The sequence below is a fragment of the Stenella coeruleoalba genome, assembly GCF_951394435.1.
Source record: "Stenella coeruleoalba genome assembly, contig: scaffold_73, whole genome shotgun sequence".
NCBI classification, from domain to species: Eukaryota; Metazoa; Chordata; class Mammalia; order Artiodactyla; family Delphinidae; genus Stenella; species Stenella coeruleoalba.
Window position 1 is genome coordinate 921,714 of NW_027646280.1, and position 15,275 is coordinate 936,988.

A 15,275-nucleotide genomic window follows, 5' to 3' on the forward strand; every position below is an offset into this window, starting at 1 on the left:
ATTTCCTTTGCAAGCTTGCTTGGTTGGCCAAAAAGGGCGTATGCGTTTTTTCCTGAATATATTCAGGAAAAAACGCATACGCCCTTTTTGGCCAAGTGCATCATTGTGGACGTTCTGCCTCTTTTCCTATGCTTTCAATGCAATTCCAGTCTACCTCCTGAAATCGGTTTCCTGCAATTCTGCTCCGCTTTCAAGTCCTCTTGGCAGCCTTACTTCAGTCTATTTTTGGACGATAGCTGTCATTTATAACTCTGCAGGTTTGTGAATTACAGTGCCCCTGAGCTCCTTTCTTCAACTCGGTTTCTTTTGAGCTGGCCGCAACACCGCAGGATGGCTTCAGGCCCTAATCTGGTTCCGGCACGGCACGCTGAGCCTTTGGTTATTTCCTCTTCCTGGTGGGAAATGAGAGTTAAATTTGCCCGTCCAGACACCTCCAGCTAGTCTCTCATTGGTTCTCGCTATTCCTGTTCATCTTCCGCAGAAATTGCAAACTGGGCCAAACAGGAGGTTAAAGGCGCTGACTCTCCAAGTGGGGAGAGTGTTAGTAAAGCGTCTGGAATGTTGCACCCGAGTACCAGTGGAGGAAAACTGAGACATATTTGAACACGTCTCCCGTTCACATGGTTGATCATACTTGGGTTCCACATGCATGTTTTAGCTGAAGGAAGAATACCTTAAACCTGCAGAGTTGAGACCCGTGTAATGGGTACCATGCAATATGACTTCAAAGGGTCTTCATTTGCTCACCGAACCTCTCCAATCCTATCACTGCTGCGTTTATGCCCCTGTACACATGCTTGATTCTCTTTTGGAGACATAGCAATCCATAGGTTTTACGATACTTACTAGTCAGGTACATTCTTAGGCGTTTAATATGCGGTGTTGAGTCCATTTCGTTGAGCAAGGAGTAGCTCTTGTCTATTCCATATTTGACTTAAGGAACTTTATCTGTGCTCATTTCAATCTCTGGTTTTATGCAGCACCCCAACTCACCTTTACCCTTAAGCAAGCATAAGTTGGTTTTCTAAATTTGAGACCCTGTTCTGTTCTGTAATTCAGTTCCTGTGTAGCCAAGTTTACAATCCGTGTATTACTGATATCTTATGATGTTTCTTTTTCTGTGTGACTTATTTCATTTAGAATCATCATACCTGAATCCACTCATTGTGCTGCTAAGGGCCTGATGACACAGATTTCATTGCTGAGTGATATTGCTTTGTAAGTAAATACCACAACTTCTTTATCCATTTTTCACTTTCTGCGATGTTGAACTTGTACTGTAAACGAGGTTCTTGTAAACAGAGCCGTTCCAAACTTTGGGGTGGCTGTGTCTTTTTGATTTTAATTTCCCTAAGCTATAGGACCATAAGTGGAAGTGCCCTAGGTTCTGTTGCTTTGTTTTTTAGATGTTTCAGGAAACACCATACACTTCTCCCGAGTGGTTGTTGGCAATTTACATCCCGCCCATCAGCATAACAAGGCTCCCAGTTCTCCATGGCCTGTCCTGCCTTTCTGGATTTTACACTTTTTTCAGATGGCCCTTTTGACCGGGGGGAAGTGAGACTTCATTGTAGTGCAGATTTCCTTTGCAAGCTTGCTTGGTTGGCCAAAAAGGGCGTATGCGTTTTTTCCTGAATATATTCAGGAAAAAACGCATACGCCCTTTTTGGCCAAGTGCATCATTGTGGACGTTCTGCCTCTTTTCCTATGCTTTCAATGCAATTCCAGTCTACCTCCTGAAATCGGTTTCCTGCAATTCTGCCCCGCTTTCAAGTCCTCTTGGCAGCCTTACTTCAGTCTATTTTTGGACGATAGCTGTCATTTATAACTCTGCAGGTTTGTGAATTACAGTGCCCCTGAGCTCCTTTCTTCAACTCGCTTTCTTGTGACCTGGCCGCAACACCGCAGGATGGCTTCAGGCCCTAATCTGGTTCCGGTATGGCACGCTGAGCCTTTGGTTATTTCCTCTTCCTGTTGGGAAATGAGAGTTAAATTTGCCCGTCCAGACACCTCCAGCTAGCCTCTCATTGGTTCTCGTTATTCCTGTACATCTTCCGCAGAAATTGCAAACTGTGCCAAACAGGAGGTTAAAGGCGCTGACTCTCCAAGTGGGGAGAGTGTTAGTAAAGCGTCTGGAATGTTGCACCCGAGTACCAGGGGAGGAAAACTGAAGACATATTTGAACACGTCTCCCGATCACATGGTTGATCATACTCTGGGTTCCACATGCATGTTTTAGCTGAAGGAAGAATACCTAAAACCTGGGTAGTTGAAACCCGTGGAATGGGTACCATGCAATATGACTTCAAAGGGTCTTCATTTGCTCACCGAACCTCTCCAATCCTATCACTGCTGCGTTTATGCCCCTGTACACATGCTTGATTCTCTTTCGGAGACATAGCAATCCATAGGTTTTAAGATACTTACTAGTCAGGTACATTCTTAGGCGTTTAATATGCGGTGTTGAGTCCATTTCGTTGAGCAAGGAGTAGCTCTTGTCTATTCCATATTTGGCTTAAGGAACTTTATCTGTGCTCATTTCAATCTCTGGTTTTATGCAGCAACCCAACTCACCTTTCCCCTTAAGCAAGCATAAGTTGGTTTTCTAAATCTGAGAACCTGTTCTGTTTTGGAATTCAGTTCCTGTGTAGCCAAGTTTACATTCCGTGTATTAGTGATATCTTATGATGTTTCTTCTTCTGTGTGACTTATGTCAGTTAGAATCATCGTACCTGAATCTACTCATTATGCTGCTACGGGCCTGATGACATAGATTTCATTGCTGAGTGATACTGCATTGTACGTAAATACCACAAGTTCTTTATCCATTTTTCACTTTCTGCGATGTTGAACTTGTACTGTAAACGAGGTTCTTGTAAACAGAGCCGTTCCAAACTTTGGGGTGGCTCTGTCTTTTTGATTTTAATTTCCCTAAGCTATAGGACCATAAGTGGAAGTGCCCTAGGCTCTGTTGCTTTGTTTTTTAGATGTTTCAGGAAACACCATACTCTTCTCCCAAGTGTCTGTTGCCAATTTACATCCCGCCCATCAGCATAACAAGGCTCCCAGTTCTCAATGGCCTTTTGCCTTTCTGGATTTTACACTTTTTTCAGATGGCCCTTTTGACCAGGGGGAAGTGAGACTTCATTGTAGTGCAGATTTCCTTTGCAAGCTTGCTTGGTTGGCCAAAAAGGGCGTATGCGTTTTTTCCTGAATATATTCAGGAAAAAACGCATACGCCCTTTTTGGCCAAGTGCATCATTGTGGACGTTCTGCCTCTTTTCCTATGCTTTCAATGCAATTCCAGTCTACCTCCTGAAATCGGTTTCCTGCAATTCTGCCCTGCTTTCAAGTCCTCTTGGCAGCCTTACTTCAGTCTATTTTTGGACGATAGCTGTCATTTATAACTCTGCAGGTTTGTGAATTACAGTGCCCCTGAGCTCCTTTCTTCAACTCGCTTTCTTGTGACCTGGCCGCAACACCGCAGGATGGCTTCAGGCCCTAATCTGGTTCTGGCACGGCACGCTGAGCCTTTGGTTAATTCCTCTTCCTGGTGGGAAATGAGAGTTAAATTTGCCCGTCTAGACACCTCCAGCTAGTCTCTCATTGGTTCTCGCTATTCCTGTTCATCTTCCGCAGAATTTGCAAACTGGGCCAAACAGGAGGTTAAAGGGACTGACTCTCCAAGTCGGGAGAGTGTTAGTAAAGCGTCTGGAATGTTGCACCCGAGTACCAGGGTACGAAAACTGAGACATATTTGAACACGTCTCCCGATCACATGGTTGATCATACTCTAGGTTCCACATGCATGTTTTAGCTGAAGGAAGAATACCTTAAACCTGGGTAGTTGAAACCCGTGGAATGGGTACCATGCAATATGACTTCAAAGGGTCTTCATTTGCTCACCGAACCTCTCCAATCCTATCACTGCTGCGTTTATGCCCCTGTACACATGCTTGATTCTCTTTCGGAGACATAGCAATCCATAGGTTTTAAGATACTTACTAGTCAGGAACATTCTTAGGCGTTTAATATGGGGTGTTGAGTCCATTTCGTTGAGCAAGGAGTAGCTCTTGTCTATTCCATATTTGACTTAAGGAACTTTATCTGTGCTCATTTCAATCTCTGGTTTTATGCAGCACCCCAACTCACCTTTACCCTTAAGCAAGCATAAGTTGGTTTTCTAAATTTGAGACCCTGTTCTGTTCTGTAATTCAGTTCCTGTGTAGCCAAGTTTACATTCCGTGTATTACTGATATCTTATGATGTTTCTTTTTCTGTGTGACTTACTTCAGTTAGAATCATCATACCTGAATCCACTCATTGTGCTGCTAAGGGCCTGATGACACAGATTTCATTGCTGAGTGATATTGCTTTGTAAGTAAATACCACAACTTCTTTATCCATTTTTCACTTTCTGCGATGTTGAACTTGTACTGTAAACGAGGTTCTTGTAAACAGAGCCGTTCCAAACTTTGGGGTGGCTGTGTCTTTTTGATTTTAATTTCCCTAAGCTATAGGACCATAAGTGGAAGTGCCCTAGGTTCTGTTGCTTTGTTTTTTAGATGTTTTAGGAAACACCATACACTTCTCCCGAGTGGTTGTTGGCAATTTACATCCCGCCCATCAGCATAACAAGGCTCCCAGTTCTCCATGGCCTGTCCTGCCTTTCTGGATTTTACACTTTTTTCAGATGGCCCTTTTGACCTGGGGGAAGTGAGACTTCATTGTAGTGCAGATTTCCTTTGCAAGCTTGCTTGGTTGGCCAAAAAGGGCGTATGCGTTTTTTCCTGAATATATTCAGGAAAAAACGCATACGCCCTTTTTGGCCAAGTGCATCATTGTGGACGTTCTGCCTCTTTTCCTATGCTTTCAATGCAATTCCAGTCTACCTCCTGAAATCGGTTTCCTGCAATTCTGCTCCGCTTTCAAGTCCTCTTGGCAGCCTTACTTCAGTCTATTTTTGGACGATAGCTGTCATTTATAACTCTGCAGGTTTGTGAATTACAGTGCCCCTGAGCTCCTTTCTTCAACTCGGTTTCTTTTGAGCTGGCCGCAACACCGCAGGATGGCTTCAGGCCCTAATATGGTTCCGGTACGGCACGCTGAGCCTTTGGTTATTTCCTCTTCCTGGTGGGAAATGAGAGTTAAATTTGCCCGTCCAGACACCTCCAGCTAGTCTCTCATTGGTTCTCGCTATTCCTGTTCATCTTCCGCAGAAATTGCAAACTGGGCCAAACAGGAGGTTAAAGGCGCTGACTCTCCAAGTGGGGAGAGTGTTAGTAAAGCGTCTGGAATGTTGCACCCGAGTACCAGTGGAGGAAAACTGAGACCTATTTGAACACGTCTCCCGTTCACATGGTTGATCATACTTGGGTTCCACATGCATGTTTTAGCTGAAGGAAGAATACCTTAAACCTGCAGAGTTGAGACCCGTGTAATGGCTACCATGCAATATGACTTCAAAGGGTCTTCATTTGCTCACCGAACCTCTCCAATCCTATCACTGCTGCGTTTATGCCCCTGTACACATGCTTGATTCTCTTTTGGAGACATAGCAATCCATAGGTTTTACGATACTTACTAGTCAGGTACATTCTTAGGCGTTTAATATGCGGTGTTGAGTCCATTTCGTTGAGCAAGGAGTAGCTCTTGTCTATTCCATATTTGACTTAAGGAACTTTATCTGTGCTCATTTCAATCTCTGGTTTTATGCAGCACCCCAACTCACCTTTACCCTTAAGCAAGCATAAGTTGGTTTTCTAAATTTGAGACCCTGTTCTGTTCTGTAATTCAGTTCCTGTGTAGCCAAGTTTACAATCCGTGTATTACTGATATCTTATGATGTTTCTTTTTCTGTGTGACTTATTTCATTTAGAATCATCATACCTGAATCCACTCATTGTGCTGCTAAGGGCCTGATGACACAGATTTCATTGCTGAGTGATATTGCTTTGTAAGTAAATACCACAACTTCTTTATCTATTTTTCACTTTCTGCGATGTTGAACTTGTACTGTAAACGAGGTTCTTGTAAACAGAGCCGTTCCAAACTTTGGGGTGGCTGTGTCTTTTTGATTTTAATTTCCCTAAGCTATAGGACCATAAGTGGAAGTGCCCTAGGTTCTGTTGCTTTGTTTTTTAGATGTTTCAGGAAACACCATACACTTCTCCCGAGTGGTTGTTGGCAATTTACATCCCGCCCATCAGCATAACAAGGCTCCCAGTTCTCCATGGCCTGTCCTGCCTTTCTGGATTTTACACTTTTTTCAGATGGCCCTTTTGACCGGGGGGAAGTGAGACTTCATTGTAGTGCAGATTTCCTTTGCAAGCTTGCTTGGTTGGCCAAAAAGGGCGTATGCGTTTTTTCCTGAATATATTCAGGAAAAAACGCATACGCCCTTTTTGGCCAAGTGCATCATTGTGGACGTTCTGCCTCTTTTCCTATGCTTTCAATGCAATTCCAGTCTACCTCCTGAAATCGGTTTCCTGCAATTCTGCCCCCCTTTCAAGTCCTCTTGGCAGCCTTACTTCAGTCTATTTTTGGACGATAGCTGTCATTTATAACTCTGCAGGTTTGTGAATTACAGTGCCCCTGAGCTCCTTTCTTCAACTCGCTTTCTTGTGACCTGGCCGCAACACCGCAGGATGGCTTCAGGCCCTAATCTGGTTCCGGTATGGCACGCTGAGCCTTTGGTTATTTCCTCTTCCTGTTGGGAAATGAGAGTTAAATTTGCCCGTCCAGACACCTCCAGCTAGCCTCTCATTGGTTCTCGCTATTCCTGTTCATCTTCCGCAGAAATTGCAAACTGGGCCAAACAGGAGGTTAAAGGCGCTGACTCTCCAAGTGGGGAGAGTGTTAGTAAAGCGTCTGGAATGTTGCACCCGAGTACCAGGGGAGGAAAACTGAAGACATATTTGAACACGTCTCCCGATCACATGGTTTATCATACTCTGGGTTCCACATGCATGTTTTAGCTGAAGGAAGAATACCTAAAACCTGGGTAGTTGAAACCCGTGGAATGGGTACCATGCAATATGACTTCAAAGGGTCTTCATTTGCTCACCGAACCTCTCCAATCCTATCACTGCTGCGTTTATGCCCCTGTAAACATGCTTGATTCTCTTTCGGAGACATAGCAATCCATAGGTTTTAAGATACTTACTAGTCAGGTACATTCTTAGGCGTTTAATATGCGGTGTTGAGTCCATTTCGTTGAGCAAGGAGTAGCTCTTGTCTATTCCATATTTGGCTTAAGGAACTTTATCTGTGCTCATTTCAATCTCTGCTTTTATGCAGCAACCCAACTCACCTTTCCCCTTAAGCAAGCATAAGTTGGTTTTCTAAATCTGAGAACCTGTTCTGTTTTGGAATTCAGTTCCTGTGTAGCCAAGTTTACATTCCGTGTATTAGTGATATCTTATGATGTTTCTTCTTCTGTGTGACTTATGTCAGTTAAAGTCATCGTACCTGAATCTACTCATTATGCTGCTACGGGCCTGATGACATAGATTTCATTGCTGAGTGATACTGCATTGTACGTAAATACCACAAGTTCTTTATCCATTTTTCACTTTCTGCGATGTTGAACTTGTACTGTAAAAGAGGTTCTTGTAAACAGAGCCGTTCCAAACTTTGGGGTGGCTCTGTCTTTTTGATTTTAATTTCCCTAAGCTATAGGACCATAAGTGGAAGTGCCCTAGGCTCTGTTGCTTTGTTTTTTAGATGTTTCAGGAAACACCATACTCTTCTCCCAAGTGTCTGTTGCCAATTTACATCCCGCCCATCAGCATAACAAGGCTCCCAGTTCTCAATGGCCTTTTGCCTTTCTGGATTTTACTCTTTTTTCAGATGGCCCTTTTGACCAGGGGGAAGTGAGACTTCATTGTAGTGCAGATTTCCTTTGCAAGCTTGCTTGGTTGGCCAAAAAGTGCGTATGCGTTTTTTCCTGAATATATTCAGGAAAAAACGCATACGCCCTTTTTGGCCAAGTGCATCATTGTGGACGTTCTGCCTCTTTTCCTATGCTTTCAATGCAATTCCAGTCTACCTCCTGAAATCGGTTTCCTGCAATTCTGCCCTGCTTTCAAGTCCTCTTGGCAGCCTTACTTCAGTCTATTTTTGGACGATAGCTGTCATTTATAACTCTGCAGGTTTGTGAATTACAGTGCCCCTGAGCTCCTTTCTTCAACTCGCTTTCTTGTGACCTGGCCGCAACACCGCAGGATGGCTTCAGGCCCTAATCTGGTTCTGGCATGGCACGCTGAGCCTTTGGTTAATTCCTCTTCCTGGTGGGAAATGAGAGTTAAATTTGCCCGTCCAGACACCTCCAGCTAGTCTCTCATTTGTTCTCGCTATTCCTGTTCATCTTCCGCAGAAATTGCAAACTGGGCCAAACAGGAGGTTAAAGGGACTGACTCTCCAAGTCGGGAGAGTGTTAGTAAAGCGTCTGGAATGTTGCACCCGAGTACCAGGGTACGAAAACAGAGACATATTTGAACACGTCTCCCGATCACATGGTTGATCATACTCTAGGTTCCACATGCATGTTTTAGCTGAAGGAAGAATACCTTAAACCTGGGTAGTTGAAACCCGTGGAATGGGTACCATGCAATATGACTTCAAAGGGTCTTCATTTGCTCACCGAACCTCTCCAATCCTATCACTGCTGCGTTTATGCCCCTGTACACATGCTTGATTCTCTTTTGGAGACATAGCAATCCATAGGTTTTAAGATACTTACTAGTCAGGTACATTCTTAGGCGTTTAATATGCGGTGTTGAGTCCATTTCGTTGAGCAAGGAGTAGCTCTTGTCTATTCCATATTTGGCTTAAGGAACTTTATCTGTGCTCATTTCAATCTCTGGTTTTATGCAGCACCCCAACTCACCTTTACCCTTAAGCAAGCATAAGTTGGTTTTCTAAATTTGAGACCCTGTTCTGTTCTGTAATTCAGTTCCTGTGTAGCCAAGTTTACATTCCGTGTATTACTGATATCTTATGATGTTTCTTTTTCTGTGTGACTTACTTCAGTTAGAATCATCATACCTGAATCCACTCATTGTGCTGCTAAGGGCCTGATGACACAGATTTCATTGCTGAGTGATATTGCTTTGTAAGTAAATACCACAACTTCTTTATCCATTTTTCACTTTCTGCAATGTTGAACTTGTACTGTAAACGAGGTTCTTGTAAACAGAGCCGTTCCAAACTTTGGGGTGGCTGTGTCTTTTTGATTTTAATTTCCCTAAGCTATAGGACCATAAGTGGAAGTGCCCTAGGTTCTGTTGCTTTGTTTTTTAGATGTTTCAGGAAACACCATACACTTCTCCCGAGTGTCTGTTGGCAATTTACATCCCGCCCATCAGCATAACAAGGCTCCCAGTTCTCCATGGCCTGTCCTGCCTTTCTGGATTTTACACTTTTTTCAGATGGCCCTTTTGACCGGGGGGAAGTGAGACTTCATTGTAGTGCAGATTTCCTTTGCAAGCTTGCTTGGTTGGCCAAAAAGGGCGTATGCGTTTTTTCCTGAATATATTCAGGAAAAAACGCATACGCCCTTTTTGGCCAAGTGCATCATTGTGGACGTTCTGCCTCTTTTCCTATGCTTTCAATGCAATTCCAGTCTACCTCCTGAAATCGGTTTCCTGCAATTCTGCCCCGCTTTCAAGTCCTCTTGGCAGCCTTACTTCAGTCTATTTTTGGACGATAGCTGTCATTTATAACTCTGCAGGTTTGTGAATTACAGTGCCCCTGAGCTCCTTTCTTCAACTCGCTTTCTTGTGACCTGGCCGCAACACCGCAGGATGGCTTCAGGCCCTAATCTGGTTCCGGTACGGCACGCTGAGCCTTTGGTTATTTCCTCTTCCTGGTGGGAAATGAGAGTTAAATTTGCCCGTCCAGACACCTCCAGCTAGCCTCTCATTGGTTCTCGCTATTCCTGTTCATCTTCCTCAGAAATTGCAAACTGGGCCAAACAGGAGGTTAAAGGCGCTGACTCTCCAAGTGGGGAGAGTGTTAGTAAAGCGTCTGGAATGTTGCACCCGAGTACGAGGGGAGGAAAACTGAGACATATTTGAACACGTCTCCCGTTCACATGGTTGATCATACTTGGGTTCCACATGCATGTTTTAGCTGAAGGAAGAATACCTTAAACCTGGGTAGTTGAGACCCTTGGAATGGGTACCATGCAATATGACTTCAAAGGGTCTTCATTTGCTCACCGAACCTCTCCAATCCTATCACTGCTGCGTTTATGCCCCTGTACACATGCTTGATTCTCTTTTGGAGACATAGCAATCCATAGGTTTTAAGATACTTACTAGTCAGGTACATTCTTAGGCGTTTAATATGCGGTGTTGAGTCCATTTCGTTGAGCAAGGAGTAGCTCTTGTCTATTCCATATTTGACTTAAGGAACTTTATCTGTGCTCATTTCAATCTCTGGTTTTATGCAGCACCCCAACTCACCTTTACCCTTAAGCAAGCATAAGTTGGTTTTCTAAATTTGAGACCCTGTTCTGTTCTGTAATTCAGTTCCTGTGTAGCCAAGTTTACATTCCGTGTATTACTGATATCTTATGATGTTTCTTTTTCTGTGTGACTTATTTCAGTTAGAATCATCATACCTGAATCCACTCATTGTGATGCTAAGGGACTGATGACATAGATTTCATTGCTGAGTGATATTGCTTTGTAAGTAAATACCACAAGTTCTTTATCCATTTTTCACTTTCTGCGATGTTGAACTTGTACTGTAAACGAAGTTCTTGTAAACAGAGGCATCCCAAACTTTGGGGTGGCTGTGTCTTTTTGATTTTAATTTCCCTAAGCTATAGGACCATAAGTGGAAGTGCCCTAGGCTCTGTTGCTTTGTTTTTTAGATGTTTCAGGAAACACCATACACTTCTCCCGAGTGGTTGTTGGCAATTTACATCCCGCCCATCAGCATAACAAGGCTCCCAGTTCTCCATGGCCTGTCCTGCCTTTCTGGATTTTACACTATTTTCAGTTGGCCCTTTTGACCGGGGGGAAGTGAGACTTCATTGTAGTGCAGATTTCCTTTGCAAGCTTGCTTGGTTGGCCAAAAAGGGCGTATGCGATTTATCCTGAATATATTCAGGAAAAAACACATACGCACTTTTTGGCCAAGTGCATCATTGTGGACGTTCTGCCTCTTTTCCTATGCTTTCAATGCAATTCCAGTCTACCTCCTGAAATCGGTTTCCTGCAATTCTGCCCCGCTTTCAAGTCCTCTTGGCAGCCTTACTTCAGTCTATTTTTGGACGATAGCTGTCATTTATAACTCTGCAGGTTTGTGAATTACAGTGCCCCTGAGCTCCTTTCTTCAACTCGCTTTCTTGTGACCTGGCCGCAACACCGCAGGATGGCTTCAGGCCCTAATCTGGTTCTGGCCCGGCATGCTGAGCCTTTGGTTAATTCCTCTTCCTGGTGGGAAATGAGAGTTAAATTTGCCCGTCCAGACACCTCCAGCTAGCCTCTCATTGGTTCTCGCTATTCCTGTTCATCTTCCGCAGAAATTGCAAACTGGGCCAAACAGGAGGTTAAAGGGACTGACTCTCCAAGTGGGGAGAGTGTTAGTAAAGCGTCTGGAATGTTGCACCCGAGTACCAGGGGAGGAAAACTGAGACATATTTGAACACGTCTCCTGATCACATGGTTGATCATACTCTAGGTTCCACATGCATGTTTTAGCTGAAGGAAGAATACCTTAAACCTGGGTAGTTGAAACCCGTGGAATGGGTACCATGCAATATGACTTCAAAGGGTCTTCATTTGCTCACCGAACCTCTCCAATCCTATCACTGCTGCGTTTATGCCCCTGTACACATGCTTGATTCTCTTTCGGAGACATAGCAATCCATAGGTTTTAAGATACTTACAAGTCATGTACATTCTTAGGCGTTTAATATGGGGTGTTGAGTCCATTTCGTTGAGCAAGGAGTAGCTCTTGTCTATTCCATATTTGACTTAAGGAACTTTATCTGTGCTCAATTCAATCTCTGGTTTTATGCAGCACCCCAACTCACCTTTACCCTTAAGCAAGCATAAGTTGTTTTTCTAAATTTGAGACCCTGTTCTGTTCTGTAATTCAGTTCCTGTGTAGCCAAGTTTCCATTCCGTGTATTACTGATATCTTATGATGTTTCTTTTTCTTTGTGACTTATTTCAGTTAGAATCATCATACGTGAATCCACTCATTGTGCTGCTAAGGGCCTAATGACATAGATTTCATTGCTGAGTGATATTGCTTTGTAAGTGAATACCACAACTTCTTTATCCATTTTTCTCTTTCTGCGATGTTGAACTTGTACTGTAAACGAGGTTCTTGTAAACAGAGGCGTCCCAAACTTTGGGGTGGCTGTGTCTTTTTGATTTTAATTTCCCTAAGCTATAGGACCATAAGTGGAAGTGCCCTAGGCTCTTTTGCTTTGTTTTTTAGATGTTTCAGGAAACACCATACACTTCTCCCAAGTGTCTGTTGGCAATTTACATCCCGCCCATCAGCATAACAAGGCTCCCAGTTCTCAATGGCCTGTTGCCTTTCTGGATTTTACACTTTTTTCAGATGGCCCTTTTGACCGGGGGGAAGTGAGACTTCATTGAAGTGCAGATTTCCTTTGCAAGCTTGCTTGGTTGGCCAAAAAGGGCGTATGCGATTTATCCTGAATATATTCAGGAAAAAACACATACGCACTTTTTGGCCAAGTGCATCATTGTGGACGTTCTGCCTCTTTTCCTATGCTTTCAATGCAATTCCAGTCTACCTCCTGAAATCGGTTTCCTGCAATTCTGCCCCGCTTTCAAGTCCTCTTGGCAGCCTTACTTCAGTCTATTTTTGGACGATAGCTGTCATTTATAACTCTGCAGGTTTGTGAATTACAGTGCCCCTGAGCTCCTTTCTTCAACTCGCTTTCTTGTGACCTGGCCGCAACACCGCAGGATGGCTTCAGGCCCTAATCTGGTTCTGGCCCGGCATGCTGAGCCTTTGGTTAATTCCTCTTCCTGGTGGGAAATGAGAGTTAAATTTGCCCGTCCAGACACCTCCAGCTAGCCTCTCATTGGTTCTCGCTATTCCTGTTCATCTTCCGCAGAAATTGCAAACTGGGCCAAACAGGAGGTTAAAGGGACTGACTCTCCAAGTGGGGAGAGTGTTAGTAAAGCGTCTGGAATGTTGCACCCGAGTACCAGGGGAGGAAAACTGAGACATATTTGAACACGTCTCCCGATCACATGGTTGATCATACTCTAGGTTCCACATGCATGTTTTAGCTGAAGGAAGAATACCTTAAACCTGGGTAGTTGAAACCCGTGGAATGGGTACCATGCAATATGACTTCAAAGGGTCTTCATTTGCTCACCGAACCTCTCCAATCCTATCACTGCTGCGTTTATGCCCCTGTACACATGCTTGATTCTCTTTCGGAGACATAGCAATCCATAGGTTTTAAGATACTTACAAGTCATGTACATTCTTAGGCGTTTAATATGGGGTGTTGAGTCCATTTCGTTGAGCAAGGAGTAGCTCTTGTCTATTCCATATTTGACTTAAGGAACTTTATCTGTGCTCAATTCAATCTCTGGTTTTATGCAGCACCCCAACTCACCTTTACCCTTAAGCAAGCATAAGTTGTTTTTCTAAATTTGAGACCCTGTTCTGTTCTGTAATTCAGTTCCTGTGTAGCCAAGTTTCCATTCCGTGTATTACTGATATCTTATGATGTTTCTTTTTCTTTGTGACTTATTTCAGTTAGAATCATCATACGTGAATCCACTCATTGTGCTGCTAAGGGCCTAATGACATAGATTTCATTGCTGAGTGATATTGCTTTGTAAGTGAATACCACAACTTCTTTATCCATTTTTCTCTTTCTGCGATGTTGAACTTGTACTGTAAACGAGGTTCTTGTAAACAGAGGCGTCCCAAACTTTGGGGTGGCTGTGTCTTTTTGATTTTAATTTCCCTAAGCTATAGGACCATAAGTGGAAGTGCCCTAGGCTCTTTTGCTTTGTTTTTTAGATGTTTCAGGAAACACCATACACTTCTCCCAAGTGTCTGTTGGCAATTTACATCCCGCCCATCAGCATAACAAGGCTCCCAGTTCTCAATGGCCTGTTGCCTTTCTGGATTTTACACTTTTTTCAGATGGCCCTTTTGACCGGGGGGAAGTGAGACTTCATTGAAGTGCAGATTTCCTTTGCAAGCTTGCTTGGTTGGCCAAAAAGGGCGTATGCGATTTATCCTGAATATATTCAGGAAAAAACACATACGCACTTTTTGGCCAAGTGCATCATTGTGGACGTTCTGCCTCTTTTCCTATGCTTTCAATGCAATTCCAGTCTACCTCCTGAAATCGGTTTCCTGCAATTCTGCCCCGCTTTCAAGTCCTCTTGGCAGCCTTACTTCAGTCTATTTTTGGACGATAGCTGTCATTTATAACTCTGCAGGTTTGTGAATTACAGTGCCCCTGAGCTCCTTTCTTCAACTCGCTTTCTTGTGAGCTGGCCGCAACACCGCAGGATGGCTTCAGGCCCTAATCTGGTTCCGGCCCGGCATGCTGAGCCTTTGGTTAATTCCTCTTCCTGGTGGGAAATGAGAGTTAAATTTGCCCGTCCAGACACCTCCAGCTAGCCTCTCATTGGTTCTCGCTATTCCTGTTCATCTTCCGCAGAAATTGCAAACTGGGCCAAACAGGAGGTTAAAGGGACTGACTCTCCAAGTGGGGAGAGTGTTAGTAAAGCGTCTGGAATGTTGCACCCGAGTACCAGGGGAGGAAAACTGAGACATATTTGAACACGTCTCCCGATCACATGGTTGATCATACTCTAGGTTCCACATGCATGTTTTAGCTGAAGGAAGAATACCTTAAACCTGGGTAGTTGAAACCTGTGGAATGGGTACCATGCAATATGATTACAAAGGGTCTTCATTTGCTCACCGAACCTCTCCAATCCTATCACTGCTGCGTTTATGCCCCTGTACACATGCTTGATTCTCTTTCGGAGACATAGCAATCCATAGGTTTTAAGATACTTACTAGTCAGGTACATTCTTAGGCGTTTAATATGGGGTGTTGAGTCCATTTCGTTGAGCAAGGAGTAGCTCTTGTCTATTCCATATTTGGCTTAAGGAACTTTATCTGTGCTCATTTCAATCTCTGGTTTTATGCAGCACCCCAACTCACCTTTACCCTTAAGCAAGCATAAGTTGGTTTTCTAAATTTGAGACCCTGTTCTGTTCTGTAATTCAGTTCC

At 43.7% G+C, this 15,275-nt stretch overlaps 1 long non-coding RNA gene across 4 annotated transcripts in view; it reads left to right on the forward strand.

Annotated features, from left to right (window-relative positions):
- Positions 1-15,275, forward strand: part of LOC307181213 — a 759,305-nt gene that overhangs the window by 625,795 nt on the left and 118,235 nt on the right. For 2 of the 4 annotated variants that reach the window (XR_013826110.1, XR_013826111.1), the window contains exons 3-4: positions 1,141-1,222; positions 5,879-5,960. This is a non-coding gene — a long non-coding RNA (uncharacterized lncRNA). The remainder of the gene's footprint in view (positions 1-1,140; positions 1,223-5,878; positions 5,961-15,275) is intronic. The other 2 variants (XR_013826112.1, XR_013826113.1) reach the window with 1 other exon arrangement.